The sequence below is a fragment of the Chiloscyllium punctatum genome, chromosome 9, assembly GCF_047496795.1.
Source record: "Chiloscyllium punctatum isolate Juve2018m chromosome 9, sChiPun1.3, whole genome shotgun sequence".
In the NCBI taxonomy this organism is placed as follows: domain Eukaryota; kingdom Metazoa; phylum Chordata; class Chondrichthyes; order Orectolobiformes; family Hemiscylliidae; genus Chiloscyllium; species Chiloscyllium punctatum.
The window spans coordinates 25,959,972-25,966,907 of NC_092747.1; the positions used below are offsets into that span (position 1 = coordinate 25,959,972).

Below are 6,936 nucleotides of genomic sequence, written 5' to 3' on the forward strand. Positions count from 1 at the left end.
GCAAATGGGACTAGATTCAGTTGAAATATCTGGTCGGCATGGACGAGTTGGACCGAAGGGTCTGTTTTCGTGCTGAACATCTTATGACTCTATAACTACAGAAAAATCCAATTACCAACAGTTGCAATGAAGTTACTGGAATCTGTTATCAGGATCAGAGTAAGGCTTGTTACAATACTAACTTCCTGTTGCTGAAGCAAAGAACGAAATCAGGCCAAACAACCAGGCTAATGCCCTTGTTCAAAGATGTGGCATTCCATTGTCTAATGATTCTTTGAGTTAAAAACTCAAACAAATCTAATTTAACAGTTAAGTGTAAGTAACATGTCCCCTTGATTGTACCTTATTTGATAGTATAAATAGTCTGAAAGATATTACCATTTAGGAACTATCAGTGCATTGGTTCCAAGTTGATCAGTGATTTCAGTTTTGTCTGAAGAACTGTTTCAGAACTGAGTCTGAAGAAAGGTCACTGGACTTGAAATATTCAACTCTGTTTTCCCTCCACGGATGCTGCTAGACCTGCTGAGTTTCTCCAGCAATTTTTGTTCTGGTGTGTATGACTTTAATCCAGTTTGGTTCAGCATTGTGTGTCTCAGGATGCCTTGTACAACAAATGATATTACAGCACACTAGAACTGAATTATAAGGTAATCTAGATATTAACAGTGATAATATTTCCTTTATGCAAAACCTCTACTGAAGGCCTGAATTACAAAATCTGTTTTGAATACAACTACACCCCATTCACAATGGGAATGCTGAACAATGAACTAGAAGGGCTAATGTTTTAATTCTTTATTCTTTCATGGACTTTCAGCACCACTAATAAGGCTAGGAATTTGCTAACTTCCTTGAATTGTCTTTAAAATGAATTATGTGCTCGGCCATTTTAGAGGTCAGTTAAGAGTTAGTCACATTATATGGAGACACATATAAGCCAGACCACGCAAGGATGGTCCCTGTAGGACATTAGTGGACCTCGACTTTATACAATGAACTACAGTAGGTTTCAAGTCACCATTACTGTGACAATGTTTATATTTGAAATTTATCAGCAGAATTTGAACCCACGCCCTCAAAAGCCTGGATTACCATAGGGGCAGGGAATGCAGGCCTGGCCAGTGAAACCCACATCCCTGGAATGATTTTAAATTAAACTAGAGTAGTGACATATTGTACCACATTCCCAAGAAGGAACTGAACTGCGCACTAAGCACTCCAAGCAGAGATGCTCTTGGAAGCAACATTCTATCTTTACTGCATGATGAAAGATTTAAGGGTGGAGTACAGTGTGTTGAGATGTTTCCTTGTTCGTGATACTGATGCAAAAACATATTTGTAAACTGGTGTTTTGGTCTGATCAGTCGAGATTGTAGGGCAATATAAAGTAATTTGCAAAATTATGCGAAACAAAGAGAAGAATTTTCAAGTATTGAGCAGTCAAGAATAAGGGACCATGAATATAAGAGATTTTGATCAGAAGGTAAGAGGAACATGCATATATGGACAGCTGTACAATTATAGAATTCACTACCACAGTTAATGGATGAGGCAAAAAAACTATCAATACATGTGACATAAATGGCTGAGAGAAAAGGGATTGAATGGATATGAAAATAGGGTGGTTAAACATGATCTGAACTATTTATTCATGGAAGGTAAATGTTGACATGCCCTGGTTGGACCAATGGCTTGGTTCAATACTAAAACACTATATTTACGCTACGTGATTGTGTTGCTTCCTTCATTAGATAATGGCAAATGATTTCTTTTTGAACTGGACAGTATTAAAAGCTCTTCTCTCTTCTAGGTCATCAGGAGATAGTAAATAACATCTGCAGGACCAAAGTGTTTATTTTGCCAATAGATAAGATAAGGTGAAACCATATACTAAACAGATACTATTGTGTCATCATCAGCATTTCCAAACACTTGTACTTTCAATCACTGAAACAGACTGAACCTGGAAATAATGCACTTTTCTGCTTCTTTATTTCAGTCATGACAAATTATTAATATATTGGTGCCCGGGGTAATTTAACAATTTCATTTAATTGTTTATTCTTGTTTCTAAACATTTTTAATGCCTAAATCAATAATTTAATCTGAATTAGAATCTGCCCTGATTAAGAGACAAGATTACCGTGGATTTATATATGATTTCTGATGAATTCTTCAAAGAATCATTATGCCACATGCTAAGGTCAAGCTTCAGTTCTTTGGAAATATAGACTTCTCTGTGAAAGCTAAAGTTGCTCAGTGATGGCAGAGCCCAGAATATCAGTGTGACAGATAAGGCTGAAGTATTTGCAATAACTTTCAGCCAGAAATGTTGAGTGGATGATCCATCTTGGCCTCCTCCAGTGGTCCCCCATTGCACAGATGCCAGTCTTCAGCTAATTTGATTCCCTTCTTGTGATATTGAGAAATGGTTGGATGCACTGGATACTGCAAGCACCATGGGCCATGACAACATTGTGCTCAGGAACCTGCTGTAACCCTAGCCAAGCTGTTCTAGTACAGTTACAATACTGGCATTTAGCAGACAATGTGGAAAAGTGCCCAGATGTATCCTGTACACAAAAAAGCAGGAGAAATCCAACCCTACAAAGTACCACTCCATCAGTCTACTTTCAATCCTCAGTAAAGTAATGTAAGGAGTCATCAAAACTGCCACCAATCGGCACTTTCTTGGCTATAACCCTCTCACTAATATTCAGTTTGAGTTTTGCCAGGGCCACTGAGCTCATGACCTCATTACAACCTTGGTTCAGACAGGGACAAAAGAGATGAATTCCAGAGGTGAGGTGCGAGTGACTGCCCTTGCTATCAAGGCTTCAGCTGACCAAGTGGTGTGTCAAAGAGCCCTCGCAAAACTGGAGACAACGGAACTCAAGAGAAAACTCTTGAGTGGTTCAAATCATATTTGGCACCAAGGAAGATGATTGCAGTTGTTGTAGATTAGTTATCTCAGCTCCTCATGGTAGTGTCCCAAACTTAACCATGTTCAACTATTTCACCAATGACCTTCTCTCTATCATAAAGTCAGAAGTGAGACTGTTTCTGATGATTGCATAATGTTCAGCCACATTCACAACTACTGGGATATTGAAGCTGTTCAGAGTGAAATGCAGCAAGATCCGGAAAACATCCAAGTCTGGGCTGACAAGTGGCAAGTAATATGTGTAGCACACAAGAGCCCATCTCAGAAAAGAGAATATAGCCATAGCTCCTTGATATTCAAAAGTATTACCATGACTGACTTCCCCACTATCAACATCCAGGGCTTTACCATTGACCTAAAACTGAACTAGACTAGCCACAAAAAAAACCCTATGGATGCATAATCAGGTCAGAATACAGGAATCTAGCAGCAAGTAACTCACCTCCTGACTCCCCAAAGCCTATCCACTATGGACAAGATACAAGTGTGATGGAATACTCCCCACTTGGATCAGCACAGCTCCAACAATTTACGAAAGGCTTGACAACATCCACAAGAAAGCATCCAACTTGACTGGCACAACCACAAACAAAGTCATTCCCTCTACCACCAACACTCATTAGCAGCAATGTGGGCCATCTACAACATGCTCTGCAGAATTTCACCAAAAATCTTTCCGCAGCATTTACCAAACCTGTCACCATTTTGAACTAGAAGCACAGGGACAGCAGATATTGGGGCACACCATCACTTGCAAGTTCCCCTTCAAGTCCCTCACCATCCTGACTTGGAAATATATAATTTATTACTTCAGTGTCGCTGGGTCAGAATTCTAAAACCTAAGGACATTGTGTGTCTGTCAACAGAAAGTGGCCTGCAGCAGTCCCAGAAGGCAGTTCACCACCACCTTCTCATGGGCAACTAGGGATGGGTATTAAATACTGGTGGCCGATTCTCATGCATGAATGAAGAATAAGTCTGATAGTTTTTAGTTAGAACATGTCAGTAAATGATATAGAACCATAGCAAGTTGAGATACTTTTTTTTAAATTTCAAAATGTATTTTATTCATAAAATCTCTTTACATATAATTGTGGGCGGCACAGTGGTTAGCACTGCTGCCTCGCAGCGCCAGAGATCCAGGTTCAATTCCCACCTCAGGCCAGACTCTCTGTGTGGAGTTTGCACATTCTCCCTGTGTCTGCGTGGGTTTCCTCCGGGTGCTCCGGTTGCCTCCCACACTCCAAAAATGTGCAGGTTAGGTGAATTGACATGCTAAATTGCCCGTAGTGTTAGGTGAAAGGATAAGTGTAGGGGAACGGGTCTGGGTGGGTTGCGCTTCGGCGGGGCGGTGTGGACTTGTTGAGCCGAAGGGCCTGCTTCCACACTATAAGTAATCTAATCTAATCATATATACACATAGTCACAAATGCAGTTCGGTTCTATACAGTAACATATCGAGGATCCAGTTAGAATACAAATCAGCAACAATCTGAATGATCAACATTTTCAGATTCTACAAATACCCAGTATCCATTTTCACCTTCATATTCTAGTTTTGAGAAACTCAGAACCGGCACAGAATCCTTTCCTGGGTTTGTTATGGGGTGTAAGACAATGACATTTCTTATTCGAGCATCTGTTTTCTATCTTGACTTCCAGAGGAACATTTCTCAAAAGTTTTGCTTATGTTCAAATTGGATTGGCTCTCTGAAGCAATTAGGGAGTGCTGATGGGTTTGAGAGAGCCAATGAGCCAACAAGCTGTCACATACAGAAGTGCGGGGAGTTTACACAATGGTTAGTGAATACCAGTAACCAGTGTAAATCTAGTGGGACAAATCATTTCTGTTCATTTAACCACGTGTTGCTGTTAGCCAATGTATATCTAAAGCTTGAACTGAAGTAGTGTTTCATCTTCTTACATTCAGTTCAACCAGCTGCAAGGATATTTGATTTCCTTCCTCAAAGGAAATGAATCAAAATAGCCGAGTATTCTCCGTTAATCACTGTCCTCTGTAAAGGTACCTCTGGTAAATGGGGAGTAGGAAACAACTGGCACTTGGACAGATTTTCGTTCTTTTAAGTCACATCAACATCTGACAATGCTTGTGACCGCAAGCGTCTATTTCAGTCTGACATTAATCATTCTGAGGGCAGTGAAAGAATTGTCCCAACTCTAACACCGAGAGAGAAGTTGCTAAGAATGCATTTCCTTTGTCACCAAAGAGATTCCTACCGCCCGTCCCGAGGGGTCTCGGTCCCGGATACCGGGACGAAATTCCAACAACGCTGAGACTTTGGCTTAAAAAAAAACTGCTTTCCTGGAAGCTATTTCAACCCTAGAATCGTCAAACTCCCCGTCCTTCCGAGAACTGTCATTCAGCACGTTTAACCGAGTCAAACAAATCTCCTGGACATTTCATTCCGCAATAATCATTTAATCCCCTCTCCCGGATAAATTAGGGGCGAAAAAGACCCCAAAGGGTAAAATCCGCCCTCGTTGACTGCCATCATTTTTACCTCTCGGTGTGTCAAAGCGTTTTCCAGCCAGTCGCTGTGCTAGTTCCTTAGCTCAGTTTTAGTTTTTAAAAGTAGACATCTGAAATTTTTAAAAAACTCTTTGTAGGTGGAGAGGTCACCTTTCAGAAGGACGGTGCTAATGACAACTCCTTCAGCTGAAATTACATTCTCTTTCCCCCTACTGTCAAACCAGCATTTGAAATCAGATTTAACATTTGGGTCAAAAGTGGAACGAAACCATTGACCTCACTTTTTTCTCTCTATTTTGAGAAAGTATATCTTTGCTGGATTTCGTGTTTGAGAACAAGTTTCTGGCTGAACTTTCTGAATTTTGTTTACAGACTCAATCTCCTATATCTCTCAGAGGCGAAATCGAATTCTCTTCCATTGACATCAGACATTGAATCGTGTAAATCCTGTTTTAAACTACGGGTCAAAAGCAGGTTACAACAGCAACTCGTTCCCCCAGCCCTTCCCGTGTCGTGACTCAGAATGGAAAAGTAGTAACAACTGAACCTTGAAAAAGAAGCAAACTAGGGCCGACCTTTCCCAGGCAGGACGCCGTCTAAAGTACCTTCCAAACTGTCCAATCGGTGAACTATGCAGTGGGATAAGACAGCCCCGAACATACCACTTGCCCCACGCCTAGACTCACCAGTTTGAAAGGGATGGGGAGAGAGAAATCAATGAAGGCTGGGGCGACATGGACCCCCCCCCTCCCCCCTCATACAATCTCTCCTCCAACTGTCCACTCAATTCACGGTCTACAATGGAATGATACCCCCATCTCGTCAAATCAAGTTCGAATTCTGAGGTTGGTTTGAGTTATTTTCATTCATTCACCCAACCATTAACGCATTGTGACTGCGACCTCAATAAGAGGAGGATGTATTTAAGAGAATTTACCTTGCGATTTGATGTGCAGTTGCTGCGTCCCTCCAGCCCCTGTGCCTTCACGCTGTGCCCTGTCTCCACGCTCTGGCGCTGCTGCGAGTCTCGAACACGCTTTGTAGCCGCCCGCGTTCCGGGTAAGCGGCTGTCGTCACCGGGGAGTCACAGCCCTTTCTCAACCGCACCCACTGTGTTACGTCTTCGCGCAGCACGCCTAATCTGGCTGGGAATTCCCTAGCTCAGAGCTCAAAAACCTATTCTATCATCAACCGCTTCAGAGAAGTTATTACAGTCCTTTGGAACAGGTGGGATCTGAACCTATATCTCCTGCCTCAGAAGTATGGGCACTACCACTGTACCACAAGAGCCTCAGAGCTCAAGCCCCATGTCTTCGCAGCAGTTTGGTGAGGTGACTCACTGTCTGTTCAGTGGGAATTGACTGGATTTTTCCCACCTCTTGCTCACCTGGTTTGAGCGTGTATCTTGAGGCTACTGGGAATTGGTGGAAACTTTATTCGTAGAGATCTACAGCACGGATAAACACCATGCAGCCCATCAAGATGCACCAGTCAAAAA

General features: G+C 41.9%; 1 protein-coding gene across 1 annotated transcript in view; it reads right to left on the bottom strand.

Moving 5' to 3' along the window:
• Window positions 1–6,473, bottom strand: part of relt (RELT TNF receptor) — a 68,358-nt gene extending 61,885 nt beyond the window's left edge. The window contains exon 1 of the mRNA XM_072577083.1: window positions 6,376–6,473. The gene's annotated coding sequence lies outside the window, so the exon portion shown is untranslated. The remainder of the gene's footprint in view (window positions 1–6,375) is intronic.
• Between the last annotated feature and the right edge of the window lie 463 nt (window positions 6,474–6,936).